Raw genomic sequence first — 17,882 nt, 5'->3', positions numbered from 1 at the left:
AAAATTCACAAATTTGTTGAGGAGCTTGAATAGAATTTACTTGCATACTTCCCAACTGTTTCTGAAGTGCTGTGAGTTGGGCTAAAATGGCTGTGTATGCATCAACTTCATGAAGACCCATAGATTTCTTCGGTTGCACCCTCTTATTAGGTCTTTGATAGTTGTTGCTTGCCAGAACTTCAAGCAACTCATAAGCTTCTTCTGGTGTCTTATTTTGTAGTGCTCCTCCCAATGCTGCATACACCATAGTTTGCACATTCACAATCAATCCATTATAAAACGTTTGGACTTGCATCCAAACTAGCAACCCATGATGTGGACACCTTCTCAGTAATTCTTTGTATCTCTCCCAAGCCTCATACAATGATTATAACTCTTCCTATAGAAACGATGTGATATCATTTCTCAGCTTTGCCGATTTTGCTGGAGGAAAAAATTTGGTTAGGAACTTCTGTGCTAAATCATTCCATGTTGTGATCGTTCCTAATGGTAGTGCCATTAACCATCCCTTGCCTTATCCCTCAATGAAAACGGGAACAGTCTCAATTTGTTAGTGTCATCTGACACTCCGTTTGACTTGAAAGTATCACAAATCTCCAAAAAAATTGGCAATGTGTAGATTTGGATCTTCCTTCAATCTCCTTTAAACTGTACCGACTGCTGGATCATCTGGATGATTGCCAGATTTATCTCAAAGTTGTTGGCTTGTACTACTGGTCTAGTAGTACTCGATCCATTGCCATCAACTGAGGGAACTGAAAACTCCCTTAGTGTTCTATTTTCTGTCATCTCAACAACTATGACCTTCGGTTTAACTGTAGCCTCTCTTTCTCTTCTTTCTCTGTTAAGTCTTCTAGTGGTTCTTTCAATCTCAGGATCAATAGGAACCACTGGCTGACGTCTTGCTCTTCGCATAAACTACAAAAATAAAAAAATAAAAAAAAATAGAAAAAGTGAGATCACAAACCAACCGAAAAGAAGAACAAAATTTAAACAAAAAACAATTAAAACATAGATGTCTATAGGATCAACAATCATGGAAACCATACCAAGTTCAGTAATGAACTTCTTAATCCAGACTGCCTCCTTGGCCACATCTGACAATGCAATATACTCAGCCTTTATTGTAAAGTCCGCTACAGTGCTTTGCTTAGAGCTCTTCCAGCTCACTACATCGCCATTGAGACAAATTACAAATCTTGATTGCGATCAATAATCATCTTTGTCCGTTTGGAAACTAGCATCATTGCATCCTCTTACAGTGAGCTCATCTTCCCCTCCATAAACCAAGAACATATCCTTAGTCCTCTTCAGGTACTTAAGAATATTCTTGATAGCCATCTAGTGATGCTCATCTAGATCCGATTGATATAGACTATAAGTGCTCAAAGCACATGAGACATCAATCTGAGTACATAGCATGGCATACATGATGGATCCAATTGCTGATGCATATGGGATCCTTTTCATCCTATCTCTTCATCTTATGTTCTAGGACACAATTCCTTAGAGAGTTAAACACCATGTGACATCAGAAGAAATCCCTTCTTGGATTCTTCCATACTGAATCTTTTCAGTACCTTGTCAATATACACACTCTAACTTAGGCCAAGCAACCTATGCGATCTATCACAATAGATCTTTATACCAAGGGTATAGGCTGCTTCCCCTAAGTCCTTCATGGAGAAGCACTTGGATAACCAAGTCTTTATCGACTGCAAATTCGGTATATCATTCCCGATTAGAAGTATGTCATTGACATACAACACTAGGAATACTATTGCGCTCCCACTCACTTCCTTGTAAACACAGGGCTCATCTTTGTTCTTGATAAAATTGAATTCTTTTACGGCTTCATCAAAATGAATGTTCCAGCTCCTTAAAGCTTGTTTGAGTCCATATATGGATCTCTGCAACTTGCATACCCTATCAGCTTGCCCATCAAGAATGAAACCATCGGGTTGTGTCATATACACATCTTCCTCAAGGTTTTCGTTCACGAAAGCTGTTTTGATATCCATTTGACAAATCTCATAGTCATGATATGTAGCAATCACAAGCATAATCCGGATGGATTTAAACATGGCAACTGGCAAAAAGGCTTCTTTATAGTCAATGCCATGAATTTGTTTGAAACCTTTGGCAACCAGTCGGGCTTTATAAGTATGCACCTTGCCATCCATGTCAGTCTTCTTCTTGAATACCCATTTACACCCTTTGGTTTTTACCCCTTCAACTGGTTCTACTACCACACTTCGTTCAGGTACATAGAGTCTATCTTAGATTTCATAGCTTCAAGCCATTTAATGAAATCTAGATCCGATATAGCATCTTTATAGGTTCTGGGTTCATCGTCTTGGTAGACTAGTATGTCACCATGTTGAGTCACAAGATAACCGTATCTCTCGAGCTCATGACATACTCTCCCAGATCTACATAGCTCTTGTGCTATCTGAGGTGGTTCACTTTGATCCACAGGTTGTGGAGTAACCTCTCTAGATGTTCAACCACTTCCTGTGGCACATCATCCCATCCTTCGTCTAGTATATCTTGTGGTTCTAGAACTTCATCGAGTTCTACTTTTCTCCCACTAATACTTCTTAGAAAATATTCCTTTTCTAGGAAGACACCAGATCAAGCAACAAAAATTTTGCTCTCTTCTGGGTGGTAGAAATAGTATCCTTTGGTCTCTTTTGGATACCCCATAAATATACATTTACAAGATTTTGGTCCCAACATATTTGAAGTCAATTTCTTAACATAATCTTTACAACCCTAGAACGATACAGGTAAATCACTAAAACTCATCATGGACCTAACCATGTCAAGTAAGGTCTTATTCCTCCTTTCAGACACTCTATTGTGTTGGGGTGTATAAGGAGGGGTGAGTTGTGATACTATCCCATATTCCTTCAGGTACTTTGAAAACCCTGAGCTTAAGTATTCACCTTCTCAATCCGACCAAAAACCTTTAATACTTTTGTCCAACATATTCTGTACTTCATTCCTGAATTCCTTGAATTTATCAAAGGCTTGAGATTTATGTCTCATCAGGTAGACATAACCATATCTACAGAAATCATCAGTAAATGTGATGAAGTATGAATATCCACCTCTAGCCTCAGCTGTTAGTGGACCACATACATCACTATGGATGATGGCTAACAGCTCAGTAGCCTTTTCACCTTGTCCTGTGAAAGGAGACTTGGTCATCTTGCCTAACAGACATGACTCGTATACCTCAAATGATTGAAAGTTAAAAAGGTCCAAAACTCCATCCCTTTGAAGTGTTACAATGCGGGTCTTATTTACATGACCCAATCTACAGTGCCAGAGGTATGTCTGGTTTTGATCGCTATGTTTAGCTTTCTTGGTTTCAACATTGAGACTATCTTTATTGTTTAAGTTAAGAACATATAATCCATTATATAACCTTGCAATTCCAAATAGAATACCATTCAAACTAAAGGACATCAATCCATTAGATATCTCAAAATGATACCCCATATTATCCAAAGCGGATACTAAAATAATATTTATAGAAATAGAAGGTACGTGATAACAGTTATGTAGTTCCAATAACAAGCTCGTAGGCAAAGATAAACAATAAGTCCCTACAGCCAATGCAGTCACATGTGCTCCATTTCCAACTTGTAGGTCCACATCTCCCTTAGCGAGCACTCTACTCTGCCTTAGTCCCTACACATCAGTACAAATGTAAGTGCCACATCCTGTGTCAATGACCCAAGATGTTGAGGGACAGAAGTTAATCTCAATCATAAAAATACCTGAAGTCGTAGCGTCTGACTTCTTCTTGCTTGTAAGGAAAGCCTTGCACTGTTTCCCCCAATGGCCAGGCTTGCCACAAAAGAAGCAGACTACCTTGCCCTTCCCTATGCCACTCTCAGAACCAAGAGCAACCTGTCCTTTGGGTTTGGGCTTGGGCTTGGGTTTGGCCTTGGCCTTACCCTTGCCATTACCCTTTGCTTTACTGGCAACAACCAGTAAAACAAGCTTGGACTTTTTCAAGTAGTGCTCTACAATCCTCAGCATGTTCAAAAGTTCTGATAGGGTTTTTCAATCGTGTTCATATTGAAATTCATTATAAATAGAGCATAAGAGTCAGGCAACGATTGCAGAATTAAATCCATTTGTAATTCTGCATCCAAGCCACATCCCAAAGTCTCAAGCCTCTCTATGTGCTCGATCAACTTGGGCTCCCTTAGTCGGACGACTCGCAAACAGTGCTTTCGACACCTTGTACCTCTCATGTAGAGCATTTGTTTCAAAAAGCTCATTAAGGTGTAGAATAATGGAAGAAGTGTCCATATTCTCATGCTGCTTTTGCAGCATAGGTGTCATCGATGCTATGATCAAGCATATAATGATATCAGCATCATCAAGGAACTTTTGATAAGTATCCTTTACTTCCTGAGTGGCATCAGGTCAAGCTTAGCCATTGATGAGAATGAAAAATGTCATATTTACCCCCTTAATGTCTTGTCTTTTATGCTTATTTGCTACCTAAATGTACTCATTATTATTCTATTTTGATTTAGGATGCAAATAGAGGCGTTAATTGCAAAACAGAACTAATTAAGTGAATTCGGATAGTTTCGACATTGTTTCATAATCTGGGCATAAATCTCTTATCCAATGTGAGAGCCCCGTCATCTTGGACCATGGGCTATCCCAGTCTTAGCCTACTACGGCCTCATGGGCTTTCCACATACGCCCCATCATCTTGGGCCTCACTCACTTGGATATCCCCACCCCGGCAAGTGGGTTTCTAGCCTGATGGTACTCACCTCTCTTGTCACAAGTACTTAGCCAACAGATCTTGTGTTTGAGAGGTGGGGAAGGCAAAAGAAACCCACTTGTAGGGGTGGGGATATCCAAGTGAGTGAGGCCCAAGATGATGGGGCGCATGTGGAAAGCCCATGAGGCCATAGTAGGCCAAGACTAGGATAGCCCATGGTCCAAGATGATGGGGCTCTCACATCCAAGCTCCGATTGAGATGATTCAAAATGATGTGGAACACTAAGAAAGAGATCTACAACTTTCATGTTTTGAGTTTAGAGAGATACTCACTGCATCATGGTTGTAATTGGGCTTGAAGTTGACGCACCTACACTACCAATGTTCTGGAACATTCTGCCTTGTCATGCAAGTCCAATAGGCAGTTTATTATTGGAAGATTTGAAGACATGTTGCATGCAAGTTACAGCTGGAATCACCACTTTCCTATTTTGTATTAAGACTTTATTTTATTTTCAATTACTCAGATTAAAATAAAGGTTATTTTTGGATTTTAGAATATTTTTAAGAGATTTAGATTTAGTAGAATTAAAATTCGAATTGGATATTGAAAGAGGGAGATCAAATTAGGGATTACACAGAAAACACACACGCCTCTCTCTTCTCTCTTGGCTGGAATTCATTTTTCCTTTGAGTTTTGATTATGGCCATGAGCGGCTAAACTTTTATAACTTGGTCAAAGGAGACAAGACCTCGGAATTAATAAACTGTGAGATCAATCTGGTTTTTTTCTTTAAGTGTTCAATTTATGTTTGAGTATTGGATGTTCTTCTATGCATATTTTCATGATTGTTACGTTTAATTACTAGTAGGCCTATTAGTTTATTAATTGTTGCAATCTACTACTAAGTTAGATATCAAATCCGTAATTGTTTGATCCCTCTAACTTGTGAAGTAATTAGGGTTTAAGAATTTGTTGCGTTAGGAATTATTAAGTCTTAAGAAGAACATCTTACTGAATTAAATGCAACTGCTTGAGTTTGTGTTGTTTAACTTCATCGATCTCCCTAGGTCTTAAGGTTGCCACTAGATTAAATCTTTAGCACTTGTCTAGGGTTGTTTAGTAGTAAGGTTAATTAGATCGCTTGTTTCTTAATTAATTACAACTAAGGAGAGATAGGAAAATAGTTCCAACGGTGAATATTCAAGGTATGAATTGATTTATTTTTATATCGATGACCAGTTGTAAGAGTCCGATGGTGGATGTTGACCTAGACCAAGTTTCATTATTTGATTGATTTTGATAGTTTAATTTGAATTGTTTTTCCTGAAATTATTTCTATTTTACTCAAACCCCCCAGCCTTGTTCACGTAACATTAAACTCGGCTAGACACTCTTCGTGGGAACGATCCCTACTCACATTGCTACGTGTATTTTTAGGGTGTTAATTCTGGGTGCCTACGATAGCATGCCAGCCATGTATGGATTTTCAAGGAATTTCTTTTCTAACTTGAGTATAATCTGAAGATTATGATACCAGTCTGACAAATTGGATGCATCCAACCTGTTTTCTTTCTCGATTATCGGTTGCAAGTTCATAATGCTCATTTTGGTGAATCTACAATTGCAGAAAATAAAGTCATTATAAAGTTCATTATTATTTAATATGGTCTTTTATTAAACGATGCTCCCACTATTTTACTCAAGTCAATAGCCCTCACTATTAACTCGGGAAAGCCCGTTGACTTTCCTAGTGGACCAAATCCCATCCTTCCCATTTCAAACCTTTGCTTTGGGGAACAAGCCAAAATGAGTTGATTAGGTGGGCCAACAAACTTAATCCACACCAGTTGATAGCTTCTACTATCAACCTCAAATGTGAAAAAGCCAACAAGCCAATCAGGTGATCCAATGGCTCCAACCATTGTCCTCAAGTGTGATTCTCAGTATCAGTAGAGTGGACACTACATGTCACCACGTACACACAATATGTGTACTGCTTTACTTTGCCTATGACGTGTTTATCAACCTTCGCTTTGGCGAACAAGTAAAACCGTCATTTTAAGTCGGCCCATCACTATTAAGGAAAACTCCAATGTATTTTAACCTCCCACTAGTAGAAGTGTACCATTCGCTTTGACAAACAAGGTTTCGACGAACACTGGTTTGATTAAAACCATGGTGATGGAAGGCTTACGTGACTTAATATACTTTAATTGAGGGTTTATTATTTAATTTCTCACCAGATTATTATCTTTGTTAGAATGACATTGTTTGGAATGTTATTCAACATTCAACCTTAGCATGCATTCTAAACACAATATTAAAAACGTGTCAATACATGGCCTAACTAAAACTTATTTCCTTGAGCCTAGAGTAATCAGTGGGTCACCTAGGGGTCCTGTAATAAATATCTTGAGTCTTCAAGTATGATTGCCTCGTCCTTTGCTCCGTCTTTAAGTACATTACAAATACATCATACTAAATTTACAATAAGAATAATTTTATAAAATTCTTTACATCAATAATTTAGAAACCTTGATTTACATTCGAGGGGAATGAGATGAGAAGAGAATGTATATTGAGAAGAGGAGAAAGGTAGGACACGCATGCCCTATTTAATAAATTACAACCATACATACCCAAAAATTTTAAAACATTCACCGTAGGCCTAAGGCTCATGTACCAGACACCATGCAATATACAAACAAGTACATAGCATACATTTCAAAAACTATCAATTTTTTAAATTGGTGGGTTAATTGTTAATTACCCCCAGACAATTTAGAGATCTGTATTTGGTCCAAAAGTTTCAAAACTTTACAATCTGGCCCCTATGCACCTAAAAGTGCGCTCGCTACGGCGATGAGTTAGATCGCTGCAGCGTGCACTGGTTAACTTAACGTTCACGCTCAACGTGCGATCGCCGTGGCGATGGGTTATATCGTCGCAGCGAGTGCTAATTTCGTACAACGCTCGTCCTAAGGATGATCGTCGCGGCGAGCGTTGATTTCTCAATCACTGTGAAAGCCAATCACGCAAGCCGCGGCGATGGGTTATATCACTATGGCGAGGTGCACTAATCTGTAGCTCTAGATCAGTTCAAACAGTAACCAAAAACACACCAAACGGATTTTGCAATCAATCATACACACTGATTTCAACAAAAATCCATCACCCAATATACCAAACTTGTAGATCATCAACAAATTAAAATTAATCGATTAACTGATTTCTTAAAACATGCTTTTAAGGCAGATTTTACACATATTCTTTAAGGCGACATATTATCAATCAAATACATGTAATCAACCATCTATAAAACTGTAAAATTTGGTACCCTAGGCTCTGATACCACTGTTAGGAAGTGATCCATTGAGGCAGCGAAAAAAAAAAACAATAATAACAAGGATTGTTCCATAGAACCAAGATCAGGGTACAATTTTACAGTTTATACCAAATAAGAATCTGCAGAAAATTAATCTAGAGTTTAAGAAATCATACGCACGTTTGGAGGCTCCTCCAAGTTGTCTTTGAAAGTATTTTACTACCTACCCAAGTGTAGGATCGAACCGACGTAGTCCACACGAAGGCAATCACAAGGAAGCAAGGAAGGATTTGCTCGATCCCTTTTTAGCCTTAAGAAACAAGAAGAAATGAAGAGAATTTTGATTTTCAATCAAAAACAAGTCTGGCGTGGGAGAGAGGAAAAGGGGCTATGTGTTTTTCTCTTTTACAATGAAAATGAGTTGAATGAATTCACACTCTTTTACAAATAACCTTTTTCTTTTATAGTTAAATTTAATTGCCCCATTCCCATATGGAATAGGCTTGGGCTCCAACCTAAACACCCCTTGTTTCCAAACACTCCCAATTAGATATTTATTTTAATTCATCATTATCTCAATTAAAATCAATATATATATATTTAATATATATATATTAACATTTAACATTTAACAATAATGTTAATTCATTTAAATATATGCTAACACATATTTAAATGTAATTTTACTTATTTAATTTTTCTAACAAATTAAATAAAGGCTACGACCTCAGCAAATTTAATTGCACTGTGAAATTACCAAAATACCATTTCGCCCAAAAAGACGAAAACGCCTTTCTTTCTTCCTGGCTCTTAAATTATCTTCTATGTGTGTGACCCATAGGCTCCTTGTCATACCGACAGTGTGTAGTATCGCGATTAACACAAATTAATCGTCTCACTATACACAAGCCAAGATTGGCCCCTAGCAAGGCATCATGGCCACCCAATAGATTCGAATTCAGCAAATTAGCTACCTGTCAACGATATGGTTACCGTACAATTTGATCCTTTCATCATACGTTATCTCGATGAGACCAAGCCATAGAAATAGTGTCAACCTTTAGTTACTCTCAATATTATATATTCAGTTTCTGGACTAATGACCTGTATTATAAACTGGATAGAGCAACAACTCAATCCCACTGTGGCCACAATTTTAGTGTCATTTCCATATACTGAATTGCGCTGTGAGATAACTTCTCCCATACCCAAGAGTGATGAATCCTCTGTCTATCCACCATAGTCTTGATACACTCCTTAATAAAGCCAATCACCACCGTATTGACAGCTCTTAATAGAACTGCGTTAGGCTAGTGTCAAACTGCACCAATTGGTACACAAGGCACTTTGGCGATCTCAAGTCTAAGGATCAGATGCACCACCATTCATTATAGGATTTGTTTCATAGACACTGGGGTTACCATCCATATGGAATCTTCTGGTGGGTCAATCCAGTGAACTTGCTGTGGTGTATTCGCCTATAGCAAGCACCCATGTGTTGCACCAGGTTGTCACCAAACAACCTTGACAAGTGAGATCAATCACTGCCTTTCGACAAGGTCATTCAACACTATGATAGTCGTACTGTATTATCTATGCGCGTACTTCAGAATAATACTAGGGCTATTGACATTTCTAGAATGGCCACAATATGTGCTCAGTAACGCCCCACTTGAGGTATGTAGTTTAATTGTGCTGTATTACTTGAATGCTTATTGTTTTTTCCTCATTTGAGTTGGTTTCTTGTTGTTATAGTTTGGTTGGTCCTTGGTTGAATTGATATTGTGAGTTGGTTGAGTGGTTGCCCTGAATTTGCAAAGACTTGGCAAATTTTTGTGTTACAGACTTCGCTAGGGCGAAGAAGAAGCTTTGCCATGGCGATGAAGTTCTGCAACCTACGGTGTAGGTTCTGTAATTTTTCACCGGGGCGAAGAAAGATTCTTTGCCGCGGCGAAGGGCCTGACAAAATGTGTATTGAGTTTCTAGAGAATTCTTCCTTTGGGGCACAATGACCATTCTACCCCTAATTAGCAGGAAAAGTGGAGAGTAAAATGCAAGGAAATGGCATAAAGAATAGTTTAAATGGGGGTTCATTTGCAAAGAATTAAAAGGGCAAAGTTGGAATTCCTAAGAAATAGTAAGGGTAAATTGGGAAAGAAGGTGTAAAATATGAGTAAATAAGGGTTAAGTCTTAGAAACCCTTTCATTCTTCTTCTTCCACCGCCATACTCATTCACCATTTTCTCTTTACTTTCTATACAATCCTTCAAGGATTTTAAAGGGCTTTTGAGTAGTTTTTGGGTAAAGAGGTAATTTAAAGCATCCTAAGGTATTGACCTTTATTCTAGATGTGAAATTCAGCTATAAAGGTGTTGAGGTCTTATTGTGTTATTGTTTAAAACTGTAGAGAAAAGACATCTACCAAAGGAAAAGAAAGGTGCTAGTGGAATCACACCATCACAAGGTAAGTAAATCCAACTCAAGCTAAAGTTAAGAAATCCTTAAGTAGAGATTTCTTTATGCATGTATAAATGATGCTTGTTGAGAAATTGAGTAGAGATGTATGTTTGCTTGTTGAGAAATTGAGTTGAGATGAGTATTCATGTTGTGGTGTTGGATATGCTCTCTTTATGGGAAGTGTTAATGAGTTGAGATGAAGTTGGAGGAGATTGAGTAAATATTTGGGAGTGTTCTTCTATGATAGGAGTTATGTCCATAGAAGTGATTTTTTTTCTATTTTGGATGGTTACAAAGAGAAATAGAATTGTAGTTAGAGAAGAGTTTTTGTATGCACATGAGTTGTTTGATGAAATGCCTAAGGGAAGTTTGAGGATGAGTTATAAACCTTAATTCTTGCAACATTGCGTATTGGCATTTCCTAAGTGCATTAATGAGTATGAATCATCTATATGCATTAATTGTGCATTGAGAAGTAGCTTGAGAAAGAGTAGAGAATTTCGACACTATGAGTATTAGCTTGAGAAAGAGTAGAGACCTTTTTGCTTAAACCACTCTAAGAGCTAAAGAAGCTAAAGAAGAGAATAGAGTAAGTTGTGCGATAGGGAACCCGTGAGTGATGAGTAAAGTCACGAGAGTGGGTACTTTATGATTCCCAACCGTGCCTCCGGTCAGATCAGACCGTGACCATCACGAAGAGTGGAACAGGAGGTTCCAACTGTGCCTCTAGTAAGAAGGGGCTGTGACATTCGAGAGATAGAGAGAAAGAATGTACACTCACATGGCCAAGGATTTCGAATCCATGCATAACCGAATCCGATCGGTATAGAAATGAGTAGAAGTCACGTAGAGTGGGAGAGTTCCCGGCCATGCCTCCGGTAAGATAAGGCCGTGACATTCCAATGAGTAGAATGAGAAAATAGAGAAATAGAAAGAACAGAAAGAGAAAATGAGTAGAGTCACGAAGAGTGGGTTGAGTCCCCAGCCATGCCTCCGGTAAGATGAGGTCGTGACATATACCCAAGAGTGTATAGAAAAGAGTATGAGAAACAGAAACAGAAAGAGAACAGAAATGAGAAGAGAAGAGCATAAAGAAAGAATTAAGAGAAAGAGTTACAAGGATATACGAGTAGATGATTTACTTAATGAACATTATTTTGCTCACCTCATTGTTTTTCTATGTTTTTGTAGGTTCTAGATGAGGACGCAGTCGGATGGATGTCGGCGGGCGAGGAGTAGTAGTTACACTGTCCACCACACTTTTGAGAACTTTTGTAAAGGATACTGACTTTTGTAAAAGAATATGTATATTAAATAAAATAAAAATTTGGGCCCAACTATTTTTATTAATGTACTGGTATTTTATTGTATGTATTTTTATTAGTATAGTAGTATCAAGCCATTATTACATGCTCGTAGGATTCTCATTATCAAGATTTGAAACACTTGATACCCTCGTCACAGTTCTACCATTCTAAGGACATATATCAATACATATTGCAATAATAATGATTTATGCGATAAAGAATAAAATGCCTTTTATTGATTAATGAACATTATTACAAAGAGTCAATTCTACAATAATTGATTAGCTCTAGAGCTTCTACTCTAACAGGCTCAGTATATTGCATTAGCAGATGCGGCCAAGGAGGCAATCTAGATTAAGAAGTTCGTCACTTAACTTGGTATGGTTCTCATGATTGTTGATCCAATAGACATCTATTGTGACAACAATGGAGCAATTTCTCTAGCCAGGGAACCACAGTCTCATCAAAAGTCCAGACACATACTCAGACGGTTCCATCTCATTAGAGTAATAGTTGAGAGGAAAAAAGTGTAGATCAGTAAAGTGCATACTGACGACAATCTCACAGATCCACTTACAAAGCGTTTGTCATAGCAGAAGCATGAAAGGCACTTGAGATCATTTGGTATTAAATACTGAATGATTGGCTGTAGTGCAAGTGGGAGATTTTTAGAGTAGGTGCCCTAAAGCCAATCAATTATTGTAGAATTGACTCTTTGTAATAATGTTCATTGATAAAAGAAAAGGCATTTTATACTATATCGTGTAAATCATCATTGTATGTATTGATATATGTCCTTAGAATGGTAGAACCGTGATTAGGGTATCAAGTGTTTCAAATCTTGATAGTGAGAACCCTATGAGCATATATGGTGGCCATTCTAGAAACATCCGTAGCCCTAGTATTATTCTAAAGTAAGGGCATAGATAATACAGTAAGGCTATCATAGTGTTGAATGACCCTGTCGAAAGGCAGTGACTGATCTCACTTATCAAGGTTGTTTGGTGACAACCTGGTGCAGCACATTGGTGCTTGCTGTAGGCAAGTTCACTGGACTGGCCTACCAGAGGATTCTATATGGATGGTAACCTAAATTCTATGGAAAAAATCCTCAAACGAATGGTGGTGCATGTGATCCTTAGACTTGAGATCACCGAAGCGCCTTGTGCACCGATTGGTGTAGTTTGACACTAGCCTAACACAGTTCTATTTAGAGTTGTCAACACGGTAGTGATTGGCTGCATCAAGGAGTATATCAAGACTATGGTGGATCGACAGAGGATTCATCACTCCCAGTTATGAGAGAAGTTATCTCACAATGCAATTCAGTAAATGGTAATGACACTAAAACTGTGGCCACAGTGGGATTGAGTTGTTGCTCTGTCTAGTTTATAATACAGGTCATTGGTCTAGTAACTGAATACACAATATCGAGAGTAACCGAAGGTTGATACTATTTCTATGCCTTGGTCTCGTCAAGATAATGGATGATGAAAGGATTGGAGTGTACGGTAACCATATCATTGACAGGTAGCTGCTTCGTTGAACCAAATCTATCGGTGACCATGATGCCTTGCTAGGGGCCAATCTTGGTCTGTGTATAGTGAGACGATTAATTGGTGTTAGTCGCGATACTACACCCTACCGATATGATGAGGAGCCTACGGGTCACACACAGAGAAGATAATTTAAGAAACAGCTTAGAAGAAGGACGTTTTCGTCTTTTTTAGGTGAAAGGGCATTTTGGTAATTTCACAATGCAATTAAATTTGCTGAGGTTGTAACCTTTATTTAATTTGATATTAAAATTAAATAATTGAGATTACGTTTAAATATGTGTTCGCATATATTTAAATAAATTATCATTATTGTTAAATGTTAATATATATATTGTAAATATATATTAATTGAATTTAATTGAGATAATGATAAATTAAAATTAAAATATCTTAAAGGGGATGTTTGGATATGAGGGGTGTTTGGGTTGGAGCCCAAGCCCATTCCATGATGGAATAAGGTATAGTGTGCACTACATAAGTGCACACTTTGTGAAATATTTTAATTCACTCATTCAATCATTAAAAGAAATATTTCTAGCCCTTTTTCTCTTCTCACGCCAGATTGCATTCTTTGCTAAAATCAAATACACTTTGTTTTTCTTCTTAGTTCTTAAAGGCTAAAGAGTATCTAGCAAATCCCCCTCTAGTTCCTTATCTTTGTGTGGACTACATTGATTCGATCCTACACTAGGGTCGGTAGCAACATACGTTCAGAGACAAGTTGGAAGAGTCTCCAAACGTGCGTATATTTCTTAAAACTCTAAACTAAAATCTGCAGATTCTTATTTAATATTGATAAACTATAAATTTGTACCATGATCTTGGTTCTAAGGAACAATCCATGTTGTAAATGTTTTTTGTTTTTCCGCTGCCATGTTTGATCGTTTCCTAACAGTTTTTGTAATATGTGTTAGAGTAGGTGCCCTAAAGCCAATCAATTATTGTAGAATTGACTCTTTGTAATAATGTTCATTGATCAATAAAAGGCATTTTATTCTATATCGCGTAAATCATCATTGTATGTATTGATATATATCATTAGAATGGTAGAACCGTGACGAGGGTATCAAATGTTTCAAATCTTAATAGTTAGAACCCTATGAGCACATATGGTGCCATTCTAGAAACGTCCGTAGCCCTAATTTTATCCTGAAGTAAGGGCACAGATAATACGATAAGGCTATCATAGTGTTGAACGACCCTATCAAAAGGTAGTGACTGATCTCACTTGTTAAGGTTGTTCGGTGACAACCTGGTGCAATACATAGGTGCTTGCCATAGGCAAGTTCACTAGACTGGCCCACTGTAACGCCCCACTTGAGGTACATAGTTCAATTGTGTTGTATTGCTTGAATGTTTATTGATTTGTTCTCATTTGAGCTTGCATGTTGTTATTTTCCATTGGTTGGCCCTTAGTTGGATTGATGAGTTGATTTGGTTAAGTGTTTGCCCTGATTTTGGTTGAGACTTGGTGAATTTTTGAAATTCAGTCTTCGCCGTGGTGACATTGGCTTGAGAGTTGTGAGTCGTTTTTGTAAGTTTTCGCCGGGGCGATGGGAAGTTCTTCTCCGTGGCAATGGGTCAGTTGAAAAATTTAATAAGTTTCTAGAGAATTCTTCCTTTGGGGCACAATGACCATTCTACCCTTAATTAGTAGGAAAAATGGGGAGTGAAATGCAAGGAAATTGCATGGAGAATAGTTTAAATAGGGGCGCATTTGCAAAGAATTAAAAGGGCAAAGGTGGAATTACTAAGAAAGTGTAAGGGTAAAATGGGAAAGAGTGGAGAAAATATGAGATATTAAGGGTTTAACTTTAGAAACCCTTTCATTCTTCTTCTTCCACCGCCATACTCATTCACCATTTTCTCTCTACTTTCCATCCAATCCTTCAAGGATTTTAAAGGGCTTTTGAGTAGTTTTTGGGTAGAGAGGTGATTTAAGGCATCCTAAGGTAAGGACCTTTATTCTAGATGTGAAATTTAGCTATAAAGGTGTTAAGGTCTTATTGTGTTATTGTTTAAAAATGTAGAGAAAAGACATCCACCAAAGGAAAAGAGAAGTGCTAGTGGAATCACACTATACCGGTAAGTAAATCCAACTCAAGCTAAAGTTTAAGAAACCCTTGAGTAAAGATGGTTAGAGTAGATGCCCTAGAGCCAATCGTTATTGAGAATTGACTCTTTGTAATAATGTTCATTAATCAATAAAAGGCATTTATTCTATATCGCCTAAATCATTGTATTGCAATATGTATTGAATATGTCCTTAGAATGGTAGAACCGTGACGAGGGTATAAGTGTTTCAAATTTTGATAGTGAGAACCCTATGAGCACATATGGTGGCCAATCTAGAAATGTCCAGTATTATTCTGAAGTAAGGGCACAGATAATACGATAAGGCTATCATAGTGTTAAACAACCCTGTCGAAAGGCAGTGACTGATCTCACTTGTCAAGGTTGTTTGGTGACAACCTGGTGCAACACTGGGTGCTTGTGTAGGCGATTACACCGCAGCAAGTTCACTGGACTGACCACTAGAGGATTCCATATGGATGGTAACCCCAGTGTCTATGGAACAAATCTCTAGTGAATGGTGGTGCATGTGATCCTTAGACTGAGATCACGGAGCGCCTTGTGCACCGATGTGTGTGGTTTGACACTAGCCAACGCAGTTTTTTCATAGTTGTCAATACAGTGGTGATTGGCTGCATCAAGGAGGTATCAAGACTATGGTGGATTGACAGAGGATATCACTCCGGGTATGGGAGAAAGTTATCTCACGACGCAATTCAGTATATGGCAATGACAAAAAACTGTGGCCACAGTGGGATTGAGTTGTTGCTATCTAGTTTATAATACGGGTCATTGGTCTAGAAACTGATAATAATATCGAGGTAACCGAAGGTGACACCTTTTCTATGCCTTCGTCTCATCGAGATAACGTATGATGAAAGGATCGAATTGCACCATAACCATATCGTTGACAGGTAGCTACTTTGCTGAATCCGAATCTATCGGGTGGCCATGATGCCTTGCTAGGGGCCAATCTTGGTCTGTGTATTAGTGAGACGATTAATTGGTGTTAATCGCGATACTATACACTGCCGATAGATGAGGAGCCTATGGGTCCACACATAGAAGACAATTTAAGACCCAAGAAGAAAGAAGGGTGTTTTCGTCTTTAAGGGAAAGGGTATTTGGTAATTTCACAGTGCAATTAAATTTACGGAGGTCGTAGCTTATTATTTGTTAGAAAAATTAAATAAGTGAAATTACGTTTTAATGTGTGTTCGCACATATTTAAATATATTATCATTATTGTTAATGTTAATAAATATTTAAATAATATTAATTGATTTTAATTGAGATAATGAAGATTGTTGGATGAAGCTAGAATTCGGGGAATTGTACAGCAAGTTATGGCAGAAAGCCAAGGGAATTTGAGACCCCTGGCAGGTACCACCGACTACTAATGTTGGAAGAGGACAACCAGTACCTCCCCCAGATATAGAATAAAGTTGAACCAATTTATGGTCTTCCCAGTCAACATCAACCCTCAGAGTTTAGGGTACTACGGACCCAGTATAGCAAAAGAATGGTTTAGGTCCGTGTAGAGCATACAACAGGTTTATTCCCCATGACAGACGGGAGAAGATCCGGTATGCGATTTCTTATTTCGGGGTGACGCCCGAATTGGTGGGAATTAATAGAAGATATTCATGATGTTCAAGTAATGACTTGGGAAGAATTCAGGCGAGAGTTTGAGACCGACTATAGAATAGAGGACCGAGTTCATGATAAGGTCCAAGAGTTTATTGGTTTGTAGCAGGGGTCCAGTACAGTTAAGAGTATTCAGTGAGATTCAATGCCCTTGCCAAATTTGCACCAGGAATTGTTAGTACTTCGGTCTTGAGGAGAGATAAATTTGTTCATGGCTTGAAACCAGAGATAGCCGAGACTAATGACGGGTGCCGATCCCCATAACTTATAGTGAGGCTTGAGACAAGCAATGAGGGCAGAGATATTTGAGAACAAGATCACCCTAGTAGGCCCTCAATAGAATGATCGAGTGAACCGTCATCCGCCCCATAGAGAGAAAAAGTTAAGGGTGGAAGGAGCAAAGAAATGAAGAGTAATAAAAAGAAGTTTTAGCTTAGATAGAATAGAAGGGATTAGAGGAGTAAACGACCTAGACAAAAGGTTCCCCTTGTCCTAATATGGGAGGAACCACACAAGAGAGTGTTTAAGAGACCAGAACGTGTGTTTTCGGTGCCGGCAGCCAGGGCACTTGAGGAGGGATTGTAAAGTCCTCTCCCATCAGCAGTTCAGAGTTCTAGAGGTACTAGTGCCAGAGTGTTTACAGTGGTACAAGGTGAAACAGAGGCCAGTCCATCAGCTGTAACTGGTCAGTTATTATTCTATGCTATTCCTTTATATGCTTTAATTGATTCTGGAGCCACTCATTCATTTA

The 17,882-nt window shown here is 38.2% G+C and overlaps 1 non-coding gene across 1 annotated transcript; it reads left to right on the top strand.

Moving 5' to 3' along the window:
- Window positions 1–305: 305 nt before the first annotated feature.
- Window positions 306–412, top strand: LOC116115969. Its single transcript, XR_004125753.1, has one exon. It is a non-coding gene; the product is annotated as a small nucleolar RNA R71 (small nucleolar RNA).
- The last annotated feature ends 17,470 nt before the right edge of the window (window positions 413–17,882 follow it).

The sequence above is a fragment of the Pistacia vera genome, unplaced genomic scaffold (genome assembly GCF_008641045.1).
Source record: "Pistacia vera cultivar Batoury unplaced genomic scaffold, PisVer_v2 Contig757, whole genome shotgun sequence".
Classification (NCBI taxonomy): Eukaryota; Viridiplantae; Streptophyta; class Magnoliopsida; order Sapindales; family Anacardiaceae; genus Pistacia; species Pistacia vera.
This window is presented reverse-complemented; position numbering and strand designations above follow the sequence as displayed.